At 41.2% G+C, this 21,979-nt stretch overlaps 1 non-coding gene across 1 annotated transcript; it reads left to right on the top strand.

Annotated features, from left to right (window-relative positions):
* The first annotated feature begins 8,376 nt into the window (after window positions 1-8,376).
* Window positions 8,377-8,451, top strand: Trnap-cgg (transfer RNA proline (anticodon CGG)). Its single transcript has one exon. It is a non-coding gene; the product is annotated as a tRNA-Pro (tRNA).
* The last annotated feature ends 13,528 nt before the right edge of the window (window positions 8,452-21,979 follow it).

Genomic DNA, 21,979 nt, shown 5'->3' with positions numbered 1-21,979 from the left:
ATAGTTCCATCCACATCCAGGAGAATGGAGTCCCACAGGGCTCTGTATTGAGTGTCTATTTTTAGTGGCCATTAACGGTATAGCAGCAGCTGTCAGGCCCTCCGTCTCTCCTGCTCTGTATGCAGACGATTTCTGCATTTCGTACTGCTGCTCCAGTACTGTTGTTGCTGAACGGCGCCTCCAGGGAGCCATCCACAAGGTGCAGTCATGGGCTTCCAGTTTTCAGCCGCAAAGTCGTGTGTCATGCAGTTCTGTCAGCGTTGTACCATTCATCCAGAACCCGCACTTTACCTTCATGATGATCCATTCATTGTAGTGGAGACAAATCAGTTCCTAGGACTAGTTTTCGATGGTCGTTTTACTTGGCTTCCTCATCTTCGTCAGCTTAAGTAGAAGTGCTGGCAGCACCTCAATGTCCTCCATTGCCTGAGCAACACCAATTGGCGTGCAGATCGCAGTACGCTGCTGCAACTCTACGGAGCCCTTGTCCAACCCCGACTTGACTATGGGAGTGTGGTTTATGGTTAGGCAGCTCCTTCAGCATTGCATTTACTCGACCCTGTGCACCACTGTGCGGTTCGATTAGCGACAGGAGCTTTTAGGACGAGTCCGGTGACCAACGCACTGGTGGAGGTTGGTATCCTTCCATTGCAGATCAGCCGTGCGCAACTGCTCGCCAGTTACGTAGCACACGTTCATAGTTCCCCTGAGCATCCGAATTACCGTCTCCTTTTCCCGCCCGCGGTAGTGTATCTGCCGCAGCGGCGGCCCAGATCAGGGCTAATGATAGCGGTTCGCGTGCGGTCCCTCCTCTTCGAACTGGAGTCCTTCCCTTTACCACTTCTACTTGCGGTCCGTTCACGTACGCCTCCAAGGTGTACGCCTCGGCCGCAGCTCCCTCTGGGCGTTTTGCATGACCCTAAGGACTCCGTTAACCCCGCCGCTCTCCGCTGTCACTTCCCCTCGATTCTTGACGTGTTCCAGGGCTCTGAAGCGATTTACACCAATGGCTCATTGGCTGATGGTCACGTAGGCTTCGCATATGTTCATGGAGGACATATTGAGCAGCTTTCCTTGGCAGTTTGCTGCAGTGTTTTCACTGGAGAGTGGTGGCCATATCTCGTGCTCTTGAGTACATCCGCTCGTGCCTTGGCGAGTCATTTCTCCTGTGTACTGACTCATTGAGCAGCCTACAAGCTATCGACCAGTGCTACCCTCACCACCCTCTGGTAGCTTCCATTCAGGAATCCACCTATGCCCTGGAACAGTCTGCCATTCCGTGGTGTTTGTGTGGACCCCAGGACACGTCGGAATCCCTGGCAACGAACTTGCCGACGGGCTGGCCAAACAGGCAATGCTTCTGGAGATAGGCACCTCTGAAGCTGACCTGCGTTCTGTCTTACACCGCAGGGTTTTCCGGCTTTGGGTGTATGGAATGGCATAACAGCACGCACAACAAACTGCATGTCATTAAGGAGACTATGAATGTGTGGAAGTCTTCCATGCAGGCCTCTCGCAGGGAATCAGTTGTCCTCTGTGCCAGCTCCTCATTGGCCATACGTGGCCAATGCGTGGTTACCTACTCCATTGAGAGGACCCACCTCAGTGTCGCTGTGGCTCAAAATGACAGTTGTCCACCTCTTGCTATACTGCCCACTTTTATCCGCTCTGTGGCAGACTTTTATCTTTCCCAGCACCCTGGCTTCTGTGTTGGGCGATAATGGCTCCAAAGCAAGTTTAGTTTTACGTTTTATCCGTGAGAGTGGGTTTTATACTTCTATGTAGGTTTTAGCGCATGTCCTTTGTCCCTCTGTGTCCCCCACCCTAGTGCTTTTACCGTGGAGGTTTCAATGTGTTGCAGAGTGGACTAGCTTTCGCATTTTATTCTCATGATTGGCCAGCCACTGTAATCTGCTTTCATGTTTTACTCTCTTCTGTTTCTAGCGTCTCTCTGTTGTTTTCTTGTCCTCTTTTGTTCCTTTTAGCGTTCGTTGCCTTCCCTTCGTTCTTGTGACTTTTCCTTTCTTTCCGTTTTGTGTTATATGTTTCGTCCGTTTTATTCTCACACTTGTGGCATTGTTTTATTAGGAACAAGGGACGGATGACCTTGTAGTTTGGTCCCTTCTCCTGTCTTTAAACCAACCAACCAACCCGATGGTGTTCGCCTAAAAAGTCCTAAGACATCAATCCCCAGAAAAGAAAATGGACATGCTTCCGGTAATAATTGTAGCTGTATCTGTTTCCGACTAAAATCTGCTCTCTGCGCACATGGTATACAATTCTTGACATACTGAGCCACATCTCCTTTCCTACCTCTCCGCCAATACCTCTCCGCTACTCTCCTACTCGTCGCTCTACACCCTCCATGACTGGATAAGACGTGATCATGTGCTTCCTTTAAAACCTCATCCCCCAACTCCGTTGGCACTCTTAGTTTCCCTGCACAGAAGACGGTCTTACACATTAAACTGTAGCTGTGTCCGATACAATTTACAATCGTTGTCCGCTTCCTGTAATTTTTGCCATACTGCTAGGTCATAACCTATGACTTATACTTAGTGCATCCGCATTACCCTGCTTCTTCCCAACTCGTAGTCGAATTCACTAAGCCTCACAGCCCATCTAGCGAGTCTAGTGGACGGTCCTTCAACCCCAACAACCATTTCAACGCAGCATTATCTGTCACTACCCGAAATCTTCTCCCATATAAATAACATCTAAAATAGGTGATTCATAGATTACGCTAAGCATCTACCTCTCTCTTGTTGAGTAATTATTCTCTGCTGCATTCAATTGCCTAGACGCAAAGGCTACAGGATGTTTTTTTTTCCATCTATTTCCTGACTAATGCTTGATTCGACGCATCGCACGCTAGTATAAACTCCTTTCAAAATCTGGAAATACAAGAACCGGACTTGGTGTTAACACTTCTTTCAGTTTGTCAAACGCTTTCTGACACTCTTCTGTCGACTCAAATTTCACACCCTTCCGTAACAATCGCGTCAACGGCTGTGCCAAATCTGCAAAACCATTCACGAACTTTCGATAGAAATTGCAAATTCCGATGAATGACTGCACTTCCTTAACTGTTATCGGTTCCCGAAAATCCCTTACAGCCTGTACCAACCCCGGATCTGCCCGCACTTCGTCCTTACTGATAATATGACCCAAATATTTTACTTCTTGTAATGCAAAATGACACTTATCCAGGCTCAACGTCAAACGAGCTGCTCTTAACCTCATAAAGACTTCCCTTAACCGCTGTCTATGTTGCTCCATACTACTTGAAAACACTATAATGTCATTCAAATAAACAAGACATTGCCGTGTTTTCAAACCCCTCAAGACACTGTCTAGCAACCTCTGAAACGTTGCCGGAGCGCTTTTCAAACCGAATGGCGTTCTGATGTACTGGTAATGGCCTCCTGGTGTAGAGAAAGCAGTTTTTGGACGATCCTCTGGAGCCACCTCTAACTGGTGATAACCACTTGTCAAATCCATCGTAGAAAAATACTGGCACTGTCCTAAATCATCCAAAGTCTCCAATATGTTTGGAATGGGGGTATGCATCTGTTACCGTTTACTATTGAAGTATCGGTAGTCACAACAGAACCTGTATTTCTTAATTCCATCCATAGATTTCGTTCGTCACAACGACAATGCCCGCTCCCCAGCAACTATTGCTATGCTCTATAATATCGTCGGCAAGCCGCTGATCAATTAAATCCTCCACAATCGGCTGCAAATACCTCTGTATTCTGTATGGTTTACGGTAAACAGGTGCTTCATTTCCTGTTGGTATCCTGTGTTGAACTAATGGAGTTGCTGGTAACGGCTTTTGTGGAAAAAACAAATCCTTAAATTCCTGCAATAATTCTTCCATATGCTCTCTTTCTCCTCCTTTCAAATGCTTAATTTTGTCATGCAATGCAGTTCTATCAGCAGTTAGTAGTTGACGGCTTCGCCTACCTCTCGAACACCAGTCTTCGCCATCTGGCACATCCTTATTTGCTACTAAAACTCCTTTCCTCAAATTCGTGTCTACAGCGCTAAAATCATCCACGTTCACAGGAACTATTCGCCCATCGTTCCCCTCCTGTACCCGTACAACACTACGTTTCAGAAAACAACCCAGTGGACCCAAAACGTCATTATCCTTGAATGGTTCAATAACACATACTGCACCCACAGGTAGATTCGACTCCATACTTACCCAAAGTGACTTCCCGATGCCACTATACACACACTCATGCGAATTAAGCCTTAATGCTAAGGTACGCGGTTCAATTGGTTTGTTCATTTCATTGAACGCCCCTTCCGACAGCTCTGCAATGACAACAGTTTCCCCTATCGGAAATAGCATTCCGCCAAGTTACACACTTCATTGTCCACGGATGATTTTGGCATGATGTTGATGCAAGAAATCTACTCCTAGGATCATGTCGTAGCCCTCGCTCACACACACGCATTAAATCGGACATTCCCTATGTGAAAGTGAACTGTGACCTCCTTATCCCCCACTCCACGCAACCTATAACGTGGTGGGTCTAGCTTCCTTCATCCCATTATATTCTTAGTAGCCACTGACACTTGTGCCCCTGTTCCTACAGATCCTACCACGGCACATTACATCTCTGCATACGTATTTGTAGCATTGAAATCAAACGGGAGCTCCCTTAGGGGAGCTTGTCCACCCCAAACGGGAGCTTGTCCACCTCTCCTATCTCCACTTCTCCTCCCTCCACGCTGCTGATTTCCACCCCTTCCTCTATTCCTCGGTGACTGGCTACATTGTCTGTGTACATATCCCGTACGACCACACTTATAACATTTTATACCCACTGCAAATACTGTTAGCCTCTCGCGTACCCCTTTTGCCACGTCTATTTCCTCACATTGAATTGCCAGCTGAATGGCCGAATACAAATCTTTCAGAGTCCCTTCACGCACTTTCCGTGACATATGCCCTGGTAACCCTCTCAAAAATACATCAAGTGCCCTTTGCTTGGCCTCCTGCAACAGAACACTATTCGCTTCATCACTCAGACCCTACTCGTAAGTATACTCATTAATTTCTCTTATCCTGTCCGCAAATTTCTCCACTGGCTCCCCCTGTCTCTTTGTCATTGTACTTAACCTCTCCCTAAAGTACCGAGCGCTATTCTGTTTCTTGTACCTTTGTAAAAGCCCTTCCTTTAACTACTTAAACTGCCCCGCCTTCCTTAAGCCTCAGAACACCTCACACATGTTTTCGCTTCACCCGTTAATCTAATCTTGGCTCCATGTAACAACTGTTCATCAGACCAACCATTCATTGCAGCTGAAATTTCCAAGTTCTTCACAAACGAACGCACATTCTCGGATGCCTTACCAGAAAACGGAATAATCTACCTCACTCCGTATGGATCAGTCTCCTGGTCCCTAGGCAACAATTACTGATCAGATGCGGTTTCCTGCTCACTTCTAGATGTTAATTCATTTCTCAACTGCGTATTGTCTGCTGTAAATTGTGATACTTTTTCCATCAAAATCCGCTTCGCTTCTAGTTCCGACACACCTTGCGTCTTTGACTCTGCCATTGTGTTGCTTTCGTTCTCAGTTAGTCCCAAAACAAAACGATTAAGTACAAGAATAATCTGACTTCCTACAGCTCTGTATCGTCATACTCAGTATCATCATAAACCAATACAAAAGTAATCAAATGCCATGAAAAAAAAAATCTTACTGCCCCAAATACATTAGCACTTACTCTGAAACAAAAAATACTATGGCCACACAAAACATCTAAAAATGAGGCTTTTGACACTTTATAGTCAATACACAAACAAAAAAGAAAGAAAACGTCCAACACTCAAAAGAACAATTTTGACAGCACTCACCACATCTTGTGACTCTACTGCAGGCGGTTGGCTCGAACATCATACTGGACAGATGACATCCATTAATCTGCCACCAAATGTCATGGTGGCTTCTGGCACCAAATGTATCAGGATTACCAAATGTAGCGGGAAGACACCAAACGTAGTGGGTGGGTGGCAGGAGGTGCCCTATTAAAACTCGTCAAGAACTTTCCAAATGATTTGTTTACACTACAGTATTCCGTTCACCTCAGACTGCGTCAAATGGCCCTGCAGTGCTGAGGAAGCACCCCAGCGGCCTGTGCAATGGAACGCTGTATCGTGCCGGCCTTGGCTGGCCTGCTGATTTCTGATGATGTCAGGATGGCTGCGCCAGCAGCCGACTCAGCGGCCAGTGTCCTCGTTGACTCCGCACTGCTCCGTCGGGAGCCGTAGGCCAGCCCAGCTGCTGCTTCTTCCTCGCTGGCGTAGCTGAGAACGCGGCGGCAATGACCGCCCACAATCCGGCGTCCGAATATGCGGCCTTCGCCTCGGAAGTCTACGGTGTGTGTCGGGAGCCGAGACGACTGCCCGCTGTAGCAAGCCGAAGAGTGGCCCACAGCTGGCTGGCTGCGGACCCCACGTGGCCTCAGAGGGGCGAACCAACGACCCACCGTGGACTGGGACGCTGTCGCCCCATCTGTTGCTGCGTGTAGCCCGGCGGTGTGATATGCCCCGCTGTGCAGGAGAGCTGTCACACTTCAATGAATCTCGTTAGAAAACGGCACCTATTTATACTCGGCTGTGCGCCGCTGTTTTGTCAAGAGTGCCGCTTGGCGTCACATATGCATAACACTTAAGTTGGATAGTGCCCTTCTTCTACATGTGACTTGCGCCATGGAAGCTGTTGTGTGCGCCCTTTCTGGCAGTTCTACGTCGCTGTGGCCTCTATTTGCCTTGGCAACTGCTGGTATGTGTAACTTACTGCAGTGCGGCCTGCACCTGGCTGAAACTCGTGCTCCAAATATCGCACAAAACTAACTTTCCCTATCCTAAACGGTGGTGAAGCTACACAAGGTGTAGATGCAACATTACATGAGAGGTGCAAGATGTATTAATTTGTAGTAAAAACTTAAGAAAACCTACTGTTTTTGTCATTTGTTTTCGTACTGACATAATGGCAGAACATCACGTTGCAACTCTTTCTCTCGGGAATATTCACATTTATCGGCTCGATATTTATGTCACGTACTGAGGTATCCAGTCTCTTCGTTCTGTACAAGATACAAGCTTCTAAGTTAATGAAATCGACAAGTAAGCCATTTACAGGTCATGTTTTAGCTATCGAAAAATCAAATATAGACTGGTATAGACGTCTTACAGTTGATCTAGAACCTTAGGATTTTGCACCAGACGAGGTATAGCAGCCACATGACAAGAAAAAATTCAAGAAGTGTTAATTTTAGTAAACACTAAAGAGAACCTCCAGTTTTTGTCATTTGTTTTCGTACTGACATAATGCCAGAACATCACATTGCTCGCCTTTCTCTTGGGAAAGTTTACATTTATCGGCTGGAAATTTGTCACGTCCAGAGGTATCCAGTCCCTTCATTCTCTACAAAATATAAACTTCTAAGTTAATGCGATCTACAAATAGGCCGTATTACATCTAATATATTTGTTATCGAAAATTCAATTATTGATAATGCCTTGCAGTTGCCCTAGAACCTTAAGATTTTGCACAAGAGGAGGTGTAGCAGCAGAATTACACGAGGAAACGCGAGAAGTATTAATTTGTAGTAAAAACTTAAGAAAACCTCCCGTTTTTGTCATCTGTTTTCGTACTGACATAACGTCGGAACAACACTTTGCTCGCCTCATGTCATAAAGTTGACTTTTATCGGCTGGTAATTTATGTCGTACTGAGGTATGCAGGCTCTTCTTCTGTACAAAATAAAAGCTTCTCGGTTTATGCAATTGATGCGTCCCCTTAGAAAAATTATGAATTACTGTGCTGGTAAACTTCTACGTTATTTGATACAAAGACGGCTGAGTAAAACTGAACGTACTCAGACAGTTCTCTTTTTACTTATTCTGATCATCACTAAAGTGACACACAATATTTTTTAGCACAACGCAATCTAACTGTCAATAATCCCCACAAAATAATGGCCCTGACTAACAAAAACCTACACCATTCATGAATCACTTACCTCAGAAAAATCGTCGTTACTCGAACTACTGCAATACAACGGTCGCCAATACTGCCAGTTAAATAAAAGATTCTAACTGAAACTTCCTGGCAGATTAAAACTGTGTGCCGGACAGAGGCTCGAACTCGAGACCTTTGCCTTTCGCGGGCAAGTGCTCTACCATCTCAGCTACCCAAGCACGACTCAAGCGCCCTGTCCTCGCAACTTTACTTCTGCCACTACCTCGTCTCCTACCTTCCAAACTTAACAGAAGCTCTCCTGCGAGTTTGGAAGGTAGGAGACGAGGTACTGGCAGAAGTAAAGCTGTGAGGACGGGCCGTGAGTCGTGCTTGGGTAGCTCAGTTGGTAGAGCACTTGCCCGCGGAAGGCAAAGGTCCCGAGTTCGAGTCTCGGTCCAGCACATAGTTTTAATCTGCCAGGAAGTTTCATATCAGCGCACACTCCGCTGCAGAGTGAAAATCTTCTTCTAGAAACGTCCCCCAGGCTGTGGCTAAGCCATGTCTCCGCAATATCCTTTCTTTCAGGAGGTTCGCAGAAGAGCTTCTATTAATTTTGGAAGGTAGGAGACGAGGTACTGGCAAAAGTAAAGCTGTGAGGACGGTGCGTGAGTCGTGCTTGGGTAGCTCAGATGGTAGAGCACTTGCCCGCGAAAGGCAAAGGTCCCGAGTTCGAGTCTCGGTCCAGCACACAGTTTTAATCTGCCAGGAAGTTTCGTATCAGCACACACTCCACTGAAGAGTGAAAATGTCATTCAAGATTCTAACTACTGAAGGCACTATCTACTGATAGGCATAGTTAGCAAATGAAAGATTTTGATCGAGAGCAAACAATGCATTTACCTTAATAGCATTCAAGAGCCATCATATATACATTTATCAATTCATGAGATCCATTTTTACAAATTTCCTTTTTCTGGCAGACACACGTCCAGGTCGTCCGTTCTCAAAACTCTGGCATCTCTCTCTCCACATCCACCATTGCTGGCAGCTCACCTCCAACTGCCCAACGCTATGCGCTGTTCACATCCAACTGCCCAGCACTACAATAGCGAACAATGCCAACCAGCCACTGACTGCACACAGCACAATCAGTGATTTTCATACAGAGCGATACGTGGCGTTACCAACATAAAAACCTAAACAGACTACGTACATAGTCGACAAGTAAGCCTTATTACAGGTCATGTTTTAGTTATCGAAATTTCAATTATTAATCAATTTAAGAGCCTTGCAGTTGCCTAGGACCTTAAGATTACACGAGATGAGGTGTAAAATCAACACTACGTGAGAAAACGCGAGAAGTATTAATTTGTAGTAAAAACTTTAGGAAACCTCCAGTTTTGTCATTTGCTTTTGTATTGACGTATGACAGAACATCACATTGCTCTCCTTATGTCAGGAAAGTTTTCAGTTAAGGGTTGGTAATTTATGTCGCGTATTGAGGTATCCAGTCTCTTCGTTCTGTGCAAAATACAAGCTATTAAGTTAATGCAATCGACAAGTAAGCCTTATTACAGGTCATGTTTTCGCTATCGAAAATTCAATTATTGAAAAATTTAAGTGAGATTGCAGTTGCTTAGGATCTTAAGATTTTGTAAGAGACGAGGTGTAACAGTAAATTCTTAAGTTTACATTTGTCGGCTGGAAATTTATGTCACGTAATGAGGTAACCAGACTCTTCATTATATACAAAATAGAAGCCTCTACTTTAATGCAATCGACAAGTAACACGTCTTAAAAGTCATGTTTTAGCTATCGCAAATTCAATTACTAACCGATCTAAGTGCTTTGCAGTTGACCTAGGATCTTAAGGTTTTGCCCGAGACGGTGTATAGCAGACACCTTACGCAAGAAAGCGCGAGAAGTATTAATTTGTAGTAAAAGATAAGAAAACCCTCCGTTTTTGTAATTTGGTTCCTTACTGACGTAATGCCAGGTCACCATATTGCTCTCTATTCCCTCGGGGAAAGTTTACATTTATCGGCTTGAAATTCATGCCACATACTGAGGTATCCAGTCTTTTGTTCTGTACATAATAGAAGCTTCTAAGTTAAGGCAATCGACAAGTAGGTCGTACTACAGGTCATGTTCTGGTTATCAAAAATTAAATGATTCGCCATTTTATGTGCTTTGTAGTTGATCTACAGCCTTAAGACTTCGCACGAAATGAAGTGTAGTTCCCAAATTACACAAGAAAACACGAGAAGTATTAATTTGTAGTAAAAACTTGAGAATACCTAATGTTCCCGTCATTTGTTTTCATATTGATGTGTTGCTAGAACATCACATTGCTCGCCTTTCTCTCCGGGAAGCTTACATTTATCGTCTGGAAATTTGTAACCTGCTGACGTAACCAGTATCTTCGTTCTGTGCAAAATAGAAGATTCTTAGTTAATGCAATCGACAAGAAAGTTGTATTACTGGTCATGTTTTAGTTATTAAAAATTCAATTGTTGATCAGTTTAAGTGACTTACAGTCGACTTAAGACGTTAAGATTTTCACGGGACGAGATGAAGCAGCCACATTACACAAGAAAACGAGAGAAATATTAATTTGTATTAAAAACTTAAGAAAATCTGCCGTTTTTGTCATTTGCTTTTGTACTGACGAAATGCCAGAACATGACATTCTCGCCTTTCCCTCTGGGAAAGTTTTAAATTTAATTTATCGGTTGGAAGTTTATGTCACGTACTGAGGTATCCAGTCCCTTCGTTCCTTACAAAACATAAGCATCTAAGTTAGAGATATCGATAAGTATGCCGTATTACAGGTCATGTTTAGGTAACGTGAAATTCAATTGTTGACCGGTTTAAGTGCCTTGCAGTTGACCTAGGACCTTAAGATTTTGCATGAGACGAGGCGTAGCAGCCCTATTACACGAGAAAATGCGAAAAGCAGTAATTTGTAGCAAGAACGTAAGAAAATGTACGGTTTTTGTCATTTGTTTTCATACTGACGTAGTGCCGGAACATCACATTCCTCTCCTTGCTCTCGGGAAAGGTATACTTTATCGGCTGGAAATTTATGTCACATACTAAGGTACCCAGTCTCTTCATTCTGTAAAAAATAGAAGCTTCTAAGTAAATGCAGTCGACAAATATGCTATTTTACAGGTAATGTTTTTGTTATTGGAAACTCAGTTATTGACCGGTTGAAGTGCCTTGCAGTGGACCTAGGATCGTAAGGTTTTGCACCAGACAAGGTGTAGAAGCCACGTTACACGAGAAAATGTAAGAAGCATTAATTAGTAGTTAAAAGGTAAGAAAATGTACGTTTTAATAAGTCACGGCTTCAAAATACTAACGCGAATTCTTTACAGACGCATGGAAAAACTGGTGCAATTCGCCTCGAGGAAGATCAGTTTGGATTCCGTAGAAATGTTGGAACACGTGAGGCAAAACTGACCCTACAACTTTTCTTAAAATACAGGGAGCGAAAGGCTATTTACAATTTGTACCAAAACCGGATGGCAGTTATAAGAGACGAGGGGCATGAAAGGGAAGCAGTGGTCGGGAAGGGACTGAGATAGGGTTGTAGCCTATCCCTGATGTTATTCGATCTGTATATTGAGCAAGCAGTAAAGGAAACAAAGGAAAAATTCATAGTAGGAATTAAAATCCATGGAGAAGAAATAAAGACTTTGAGGTTCGCTGATAACATTGTAATTCTGTCAGAGAGAGCAAAGGACCTGGAAGAGCAGTTGAATGGAATGGACAGCGTCTTGAAAGGAGGATATAAGATGAACATCAACAAAAGCAAAACGAGGATAATGGAATGTAGTTAAATTAAATCAGATGGTGCTGAAGGGATTAGATTAGGAAATAAGACATTTAAAGTAGTAGATGGATTTGCTATTTGGGGAGCAAAATAACTGACGATGGTTGAAGTAGAGAGGATATAAAATGCAGACTGGCTATGACAAGAAAAGTGTTTCTGAAGAAGAGAAATTTGTTAACATAGAGTATAGATTTAAGTATCGGGAAGTCTTTTCTGAAAGTATTTGTATCGAGTGTAGCCATGTATACATGTGAAACACAATAAATAGTTTAGGCAAGAAGAGAATAGAAGGTTTCGAAATGTGGCACTACAGAAGAATGCTGAAGATTAAATGGGTAGATAATGTAACCAATGATGAGGTATTGAACAGAACTGGGGAGAAGAGGAATTTGTGGCTCAACTTGACTAGAATACATCGGTTGGTAGGACATGTTCTGAGGCATCAAGGCATTACAGGTTTAGTATTGAAGGGAAGCATGGAGGGTAAAAATCGCAGAGGGAGACGAAATGATGAATACACCTAGCAGATTCAGTAGGATGTGTGTTGTAGTAGGTACTGGGAGATGAAGAAGCTTGCACAGGATAGAGTAGCATGGAGAGCTGCATCAAACCAGAGTCTGGACTGAAGACCACAACAACACCAACAACAACACAGTGCACAGACAACTATAGTGTCATCTGCTGTCAACAGGAGAGGAAAACAAATGTAATATCAAATAAATATTTATTGTATACTGTCTTACTTGGGGCACCTACATGTGCATTTAAGTGGAGTTAAATTACTGTGAATCATTTTTATGCAAATGGCAATATTTATGAAACTAGTTGGAATCGCAAAACTACACAGTGACTTATTTATACTTTCCACTTATTAAAGTGCTGTTAGCTTGTAAAATTAGTATACAATAACAGAATGTGAATGCTGAGGAAATAAGTCATTCAACCCCTTCTCAGTTATCTGTGGTACATATACTTAATATAGAAAAATGTTGGGAACATATATTGCTCAATTTAGACGCTTCCCAGTCTTTATCATCATACAATTCTCCCACACAGTTTTCCAACCTTCATCATTTGGAAATCTGAAATCGTACAAGAAAAAAATAGCTACACTACAAGGAAAGAAGTGACCCAACTTTTTTGACAGTGTATGGCAAAGTAACACGTTAGAGAGACAACTTATACACGAATTGTTATTCCTTTAGATTTTACGTCATTGTTGGAACAATTCATGAACCCCAAAATTACGAAAGTCATTATTATAGCTCAAAATCCTCCCAGAAATTAGAATTACCTTATTCATATGAACTTAGAACAGCAGTAATTTGGTCAAACCAAGGTAGCTGTTAACGAAATTTCTTGGCTTCACAATTGTGATGTGATGGGCTCTCAACGTTTTTAATAGCTCCATGTAGAACACTTAGAAGAGACAATAGATCCACTAAAGAGAGAGCCTACATTAAGATTGTCCACTCTCTGCTAGTGTATTTGCTGTGTGTTATGGTATCTTTACTAGAGAGAATTGACTGCAGACATTGGAAAAGTTTAAATAAGGGCAGCTCGTTTTTTACCTTCATGAAATAAGGGGAGAATGTCTCAGATATGACACACCAGTTAGTGTGGCAATCATTAAAATAATGGAGTTTTTCATCATGGCGAGATCTTTTTTAGAAAATTTCAGTCACTAACTTTCTCTTCCATATGCGAAAATATTTTTTGATGTCCTATAGATGGAGGAAAGATCATCATAATAAAATAAGAGAAATCAAGGCTTGCTTTCGAAAATTTAAGAGTACGGTTTTTCCATGTACTGTTTGAGAGTGAAACAGTAGAGAAATAGTGTGAAAGCAGTTTGATGAAGCACTGGCCAGGCACTTATGTGTGAACTGCAGAATGTTACTGAATGATTATGAGTGTACTTTCGATGGTACAGAGTCCCAGAACACGGCTGTGATGATGTTGCAGGCAGTTTACTGTAGTAAAGCGAACGAGTGGGCCCAGGGAGTTGATACCGCTGGTCTCCATAGTGTTGAAGCAGTGCCTCTTTTTGGAGCCTGTGCAGGTGAAACTGACAGTGTTCATTCTGTAAGATTGACAAACATCTCTGTCCTTTGGCTTGTCAGCAACGTACACTCCAGGTAGGGATCATGGGATGGGAATGGAAAGGGTTTCCATCTTTGAGAGCTTTCTTTCTTCCATTCAGGTTACCTCAGTCTTTCTTCTCTTTCCTTCTTTCTCTGCCCAAGAATCAACTGTTTCTAAATGTGCTTTAAGAGTGTTATTTTTGTTTTATAACTTTTTTATTTTTTAGTCTATTGGATCCAAAGACAATACCATGTATGGATCAAGCCAAAGTTGTTACCATAAGCATTAAAAAGTATACACGTCTCTCAAACTAGCGTTTAGCAAATTGTCATTGTATATATGAATATTCTAGGCCTATACCACTTCAATTACAATTTTGTTTAGATTATCTACACTATATGTGTGTATATTTCTATGCTTTGAGAGTACATATCTCTCTTGGTTTAGGAAGCTTCATCTCATTTTGTACGTAGTATTACAGTGCCCTAATCTTACAGAATTTAGTGCACATAAAATAATTTATATTATAGTAATAGTTTTCTATTAAAAGCTTTGAGATATTTTCAAAATATTTTTGTAATCTCTCCTAGATTTAACAGATGTTTTTCAAGAGCTTTTGGTCCTGCATAGGATGGCTCCAATCTAAACTTCATGGTGTTGTATCTGGGATCATCGAAGGAGTTCTATTTCTTAGTGTCAAGGCAGTGTTTTGTCTTTATATCTCGAGTATCATCACAGCCTTCTCTTTCTCATACACTTTTAAACTGTTTTCCAACATCTTGGTACTAAGTCTTAGGATTTCCCAAAGTAAACGACCTTATAGCTGTAGCATCCTTAAGGACAGTGCAATATGTAACTCTGAATAATCAGTTAAAAGTTTTCAACAAGATGTATGAACTGGGAGTGGCATGAGGCCAGCCAGAATCTGTAGTTAACTATGATGGATAAGAGCTTAAAGTATTGTAATTTAGCATAATGATGATAACAAAAAGTAATTTAACATTTCTGGAAAGGGATATGGAGATCATAACATAATAAAGTAGACTAATGAGTCAAGGTTTTACACTTGTTGTAAGTAATGTAAAACAAAATGTATAGTTTATTAGAGATATAATAAATAAAACAGGGCACAAGAAAATGTTCCCAAGTTAAAAATGTTTGTAAAACTAGTTTAGTAAAATTCGAGCACATTCAATTACAGGGGTGAGATTATGTGAGTGCACAAATTTGCACATATAATTTACATCACAAATGCCACCACATGTGATGGAAGAATGTATAGATGTGTATGGCTCGAAACAATTGCATTCATAGTTATAATGAGCAGTATGATTTTATGTTAGAACAGCTGCTACTGGGAGTTTGTTTTCATGATATTTCAGAGCTCACTGGGTATTGAAGAAGTGACATACATGGTGTAGATAGTAGTGACAGACAGTATACACAACCCACAAATCCCTGGTTTTGAGCCACTGTGCAACCAAGACCAGAAGGCCTCTAACTATGGATACTACATTATCTGAAGATAATTTGGAAATATACATGCTCAGTGTACCAGGTTATGTAGGTCATGACACTGAAGCAACACCATGTTTTGTCAATAAACTTGAGTACAATGAATAATTGGTCTTCTTACTGTAATTTGAAATACACTGTCTGCATAAGGGCTCTAATTGATCCTGGTAGCTGTAAGACAAAGTTTGTAATGAAAGCTACAGCCAGCATTGTGTTACTGAGAGTTTAAGGTTGCTGGCGATGGCCAGACACATAGGTCAAAAGTTACTAGTAGAATGACTTGTTCAACATTATCTCAAATGTCAAAAGGAATTCCTTGACACACCGTCATTTCCTTGGAGGATCACTATCATTCACATCCACAGAAACCACAAAGTAACCATTGAGCTTAATAGTCAAGTAATAAATCAGATGGACTCTTCTAAATTTCATGATGTTCATGTAGATAGCAGGCTGAACTTGGAAAAAGAGGCAGACTATCTGAAAACTACAAATTATTTAGGTGCTATAATACATGGATAAAAGGGATTAAATCCGGTATTATTCATTTCTAAACGATGCAGAAAACGATCACCGGAATAATGAATGGAAATAAAATAAGAGAATCATGCAAACCTGTTTGCATAGCATTTTCCTCTGCCATATATTTATATTACAAAACAATCCAATTCTCCAAAGACAAAAGACAAATAAGGAACTGTGACATTCACAAACATAATACCACACTGAACATAAATTTCACATAAGCCACACTAAAATGGTGCAGTACCAGAAGGGTACATATAATATTATTTAGAAGCTTTTTAACAAACTCAGTGATATAAAAACATCAAGGATATAAAACTCTTTAGAAGTTCCTCATGGTAATATTTCAAGTGCCATTGTCACTACGCAGTCAGTGGATATATGGACTTGCAAAGTATTGTTTCGTTTTCAGTTTCCTGTAGCTATATGATCCGCTTCAATGTACAAGATCAGTGCTATAATGAATTTAATATTATAATGGATGTTTAAATATAGCAATCCAAATAATTACTTATACAAACTAAAAATATAATAAATCTTGATGGTGATGTTCTCTTCCATTCCAATGACATTTTGTGTGAACAAATTGATCCTGATATCTCCTTCTCCAAAGGCCTGTCCACATCCAATGACCTGTCTGAACAAGCATTAAACAAAGCAACACCTAAAACACTTGAAACCATTTAACTGTCCTGAAGAAGGATTTCACAGAGACAAGCAAGGTCTGTCAGTTATGTAATATATCAATTGTAACAAGTTACAAAATTACATTTTTATATTATTAGAGCTTTTTTAACTTCATATATTCTAATAAATAATAGAAGTGGTCAATGAGGTATCTTTTACTCGGTTTCTGTGTGTATGGGACTTTTCAGTTCCCTCTCTAAAGTCTAGCCACAGCCTTGCTGCAGCAGTGATGCCAGTTCCCATTGAATCACCACAGTTAACTGCTGTCAGGCTTGTCTAGCACTTGGATGAGCGATCATTCAGGTCTTCTGAATGCTATAGGGAAGTGGGGGCACTCATTCCTTGTGAGGCCTGTTAATGAACTACTTCACTGAGAAGTAGTGGCTCCAGTCATGAAAACAGTAGCCAGGAGCTTGGTGTGCTAGCCACATGTCCTTCCATATCCACATTCAGTGGTGCCTATCAGCTAAGGATGACACAGTGGTCAGTCAGTACTATTGGGCCTGTTCAGATGGAGAGAGAAAGACAGAGAAAGAGAAAGACAGAGAGTGTGTCTCTAAAGTCCACCACCATCTTTTATATGTGAATACAGAGCTCCAATCTGAACTCTAGATATGGATTCATAGTCTATATGAAAAGTTATAATATTGTGGTAGTGAACTATACAGTTTACATTTAATTCACTCTTGCTATGAACAACATATTTCATTAGGGAATAAATGTATTGACACATAAGTGTCCCTATGTCACTGAAGACACAGCTGCAAGATGTTCCTTTATCAGCTTAACAGAATATTCTGATTTCAGTCTTCTATGTAAGGTATATTTTTAATTTTATTTCCTCTACACTGCCACAAAGGATTATGGTATATGGCAGTACTGAGGGAAAGTGTCCTTACAGTCCTGTATTTATTTAGGTCAACGTAAAGACAGAGATTTCTAGAGGCAAAGCAGGTAAACTATTAATTTTTATTTAAGTCCATAACATTTTAATTACATTTTCCCTTTTTGCAGTAAGGTCAACTACTCCAGCTATCCTTATAGTAAGCAGCTGCCACCTTATCTCATTCACTGTAATCCTTAGTCTTAACTTTCCTCAAATACATGTGTCCTGTGTATATTTCAATAAATTCAGCAATGAATTGCCTAAAGCATTGACATGTATCAGTCATCTTACAATCAATGTGCATGCAAAGAAAAAAATTGCTAGGTTGAAAAAACAATTGATGCCAACACGTTTCGTATGGCAGATTCGCGCCATTCTCCTGAGCAGATGCTCCGATTTGTCTGCGCATATATAATTAGCACCCACGGATTTGAGCAATTTTGCTCAGTCCTCCAGCTCTGACTTCCAGGTTTGTGCACAAGAATATCTGTGCAAATCTCATGTCCGAATGCAAAGACCTGTCTGCTGAGATGTGATGTACGCCGGTATTTGTGCAGACATGTTGGTTTATGTGCATAGGAAGTCTTAGCAAAATTGCTCAAATCTGTAGGCTTACACCACATTGGAGCATACAAATCACAGCATGTGTCCGGAGATCTGACATGTGAAACATGTTTGAGTCAATCTAAGGTTTCTTTTATTTTGTTTCTGAGTTTTTGACAATTTTCATTTCCCTGCTTCAAATTGACCAGTAACTTGTTATAAATTTTTGTACAGAACATAAAACTACACTCTGAACCATAGAGAAGGATTCTCAGCCTGTTGCTTTAAATTCACTCTTATCATGAACGATATATTCCACTAAGGAATCGACAAGTAAGTGTAAGGGTCCCTCTGTCCCTGAAGACACTGCTGTAAGAGATTTATCATCTTGACACACTTTTTTGTAGAATATGTGCATTGATTTTGGCTACACTGCTGCAAAAGATTAAGGCATAGAACAGTACTGAATGAAAGTATGCTGATCAATATAGGCCTACACAGTGACTTCTAAAACGGATGATGTAAGTCAGAGCTTTAGGGGTTTCACTGCTGAACTTATTGAAATATGTTGGAGTCACAGAAATTCAAGGAAAGTTTAGAAGAAGAAACCAACGCTCGAGATAAGATAATGCTTTAATAGTGAAAATAAGAATAAATGACTTTATGCCAAACAGAGAAATCGTAATTTTAAGAAATATATTTGCGGAGTTGCACAAAATGTTTAGTTCTGCCAACTTTTTGTACTTAGAAATCTCTTTCATTACGCTATCCAGCGTACCTTTATTCAATTCCATCTACCATCTACATCCATCTACATCCATCTACATCCATACTCCGCAAGCCACCTGACGGTGTGTGGCGGAGGGTACCTTCAGTACCTCTATCGGTTCTCCCTTCTATTCCAGTCTCGTATTGTTCGTGGAAAGAAGGATTGTCGGTATGCCTCTGTGTGGGCTCTAATCTCTCTGATTTTATCCTCATGGTCTCTTCGCGAGATATACGTAGGAGGGAGCAATATACTGCTTGACTCTTCGGTGAAGGTATGTTCTCGAAACTTTGACAAAAGCCCGTACCGAGCTACTGAGCGTCTCTCCTGCAGAGTCTTCCACTGGAGTTTATCTATCATCTCCGTAACGCTTTCGCGATTACTAAATGATCCTGTAACGAAGCGCGCTGCTCTCCGTTGGATCTTCTCTATGTCTTGTATCAACCCTATCTGGTATGACCTATGCTATAATATCTTGCATCAGTGTGGCTAGAGTCGTCGTATTTATTGTACAGAAAATTGCAATCAGAATGTCCCTAGTGGAAACAGCGAATTTAAGGTTGTTGTTTGTTGTTGTGGTCTTCAGTCCTGAGACTGGTTTGATGCAGCTCTCCATGCTACTCTATCCTGTGCAAGCTGCTTCATCTCCCAGTACCTGCTGCAACCTACATCCTTCTGAATCTGCTTGGTGTATTCATCTCTTGGTCTCCCTCTACGATTTTTACCCTCCACGCTGCCCTCCAATACTAAATTCGTGATCCCTTGATGCCTCAGAACATGTCCTACTAACCGATCCCTTCTTCTAGTCAAGTTGTGCCACAAACTTCTCTTCTCCCCAATCCTATTCAACACCTCCTCATTTGTTATGTGATCTACCCATCTACTCTTCAGCATTCTTCTGTAGCACCACATTTCGAAAGCTTCTATTCTCTTCTTGTCCAAACTATTTATCGTCCATGTTTCGCTTCCATACATGGCTACACTCCATACAAATACTTTCAGAAACGACTTCCTGACACTTAAATCTATACTCGATGTTAACAAATTTCTCTTCTTCAGAAACGCTTTCCTTGCCATTGCCAGTCTACATTTTATATCCTCTCTACTTCGACCATCATCTGTTATTTTGCTCCCCAAATAGCAAAACTCCTTTACTACTTTAAGTGTCTCATTTCCTAATGTAATACCCTCAACATCACCCGACTTAATTCGACTACATTCCATTATCCTCGTTTTGCTTTTGTTGATGTTCATCTTATATCCTCCTTTCAAGACACTGTCCGTTCAACTGCTCTTCCGAGTCCTTTGCTGTCTCTGACAGAATTACAATGTCATCGGCGAACCTCAAAGTTTTTATTTCTTCTCCATGGATTTTAATACCTACTCCGAATCTTTCTTTTGTTTCCTTTACTACTTGCTCAATATACAGATTGAATAACATCGCGGAGAGGCTACAACCCTGTCTCACTCCCTTCCCAACCACTGCTTCCTTTTCATGCCCCTCAACTCTTATAACTGCCATTTGGTTTCTATACAAATTGTAAATATCCTTTCGCTCCCTGTATTTTATCCCTGCCACCTTCAGAATTTGAAAGAGAGTATTCCAGTCAACATTGTCAAAAGCTTTCTCTAAGTCTACTAATGCTAGAAACGTAGGTTTGCCTTTCCTTAATCTAGCTTATAAGATAAGCCGTAGGGACAGTATTGCCTCACGTGTTCCAAAATTTCTACGGAATCCAAAGTGATCTTCCCCAAGGTCGGCTTCTACTAGTTTTTCCATTCGTCTGTAAAGAATTCGTGTTTGTATTTTGCAGCCATGACTTATTGAACTGATAGTTTGGTAATTTTCACACCTGCTTTCTTTGGGATTGGAATTATTATATTCTTCTTGAAGTCTGAGGGAATTTCGCCTATCTCATACATCTTGCTCACCAGATGGTAGAGTTTTGTCAGGACTGGCTTTCTCTAGGCCGTCAGTAGTTCTAATGGAATGTTGTCTACTCCCGGGGCCTTGTTTCGACTTTCAGTGCTCTGTCAAACTCTTCACGCAGTATCATATCTCCCATTTCATCTTCATCTACATCCTCTTCCATTTCCATAATATTGTCCTCAAGTACATCGCCCTCTATATACTCCTTCCACCTTTCTGCTTTCCCTTCTTTTCTTAGAACTGGGTTTCCATCTCAGAATTTAAGGTATACTATACAATTCACTAACAGTACTTCAGTATTAAAAGCAACACTTTTACTATAGACTATGAATACCCATCTATAGTTCGGATTCTAGTTTTATATTCTGTGCAAAAAAAATTATAACATGTTACTGGTAGACTTCAAAGGAGGAATTGAAAATTCCCAGATCCTCTGAGGCACTGTAAAAGAAAATCTCACTGGCCAATTCAATAATTTATTAGGATACCGGTTATGACGTTCGAAAGACGTCAAAAAATGTAAATATATTATCTGTAACTTCGCACAATTTATATCTTTCAGAATTGAGATTCTTCCCTTGTCTTTGTTAAATCCTTCTTCAGGACAGTGTAACCGGTAAATTACTTCGCTCAATGTTTGTTTGGACACTAGTATCAAAGATTCTAAATGCTTGTTACCAAACTACTTCCTGTCACCAGCAGTCGTAATGACTCCATCGGCAGTTCATGTGAACATACTCCCCTCATAGAAGTAGCCTACTTTGTTGTTTTATATGAGGAGTTACGAGCGTCAATAGATATTTATGTGTCTTCATGACAATTCGCAAATAATTTCGCCAGTTTACAGGTTCGCCATATAACTTGCGAAGTATATTAATAGTGAAAACTGCCGCCGCTTAAAGATACACTGTCTCTACTATTTACGTGGTATTTTCTTTCTTTACGTTGTATTGGATTTTTTTCTTTTAAGGCTAGTTGCAAACACAGACCACAGCAGAGTTTCCTGCATTGCGATTGAGTGTACTGAACTGAAATATTTTTCGCAAGAGGGTAGCCGCTTGCCGCTGAACGTTCTTATGCAGACGCGTAGATGGCGAGCCAGCAGTAGACTGGAACTGTGTCGTGTGTACGCTCCAGACTTGCGGTAATTTTATTGCGTGCACATGTTTGTGCGGAGATGTCTGCGCAGAGAAATTGTTGCTTGAGTACCGAACT

This window comes from Schistocerca cancellata, chromosome 8 (assembly GCF_023864275.1).
Source record: "Schistocerca cancellata isolate TAMUIC-IGC-003103 chromosome 8, iqSchCanc2.1, whole genome shotgun sequence".
Taxonomy (NCBI): domain Eukaryota; kingdom Metazoa; phylum Arthropoda; class Insecta; order Orthoptera; family Acrididae; genus Schistocerca; species Schistocerca cancellata.
The sequence above is the reverse complement of the archived record's forward strand: the minus strand, read 5'-3'. Positions and strand labels throughout refer to the sequence as shown.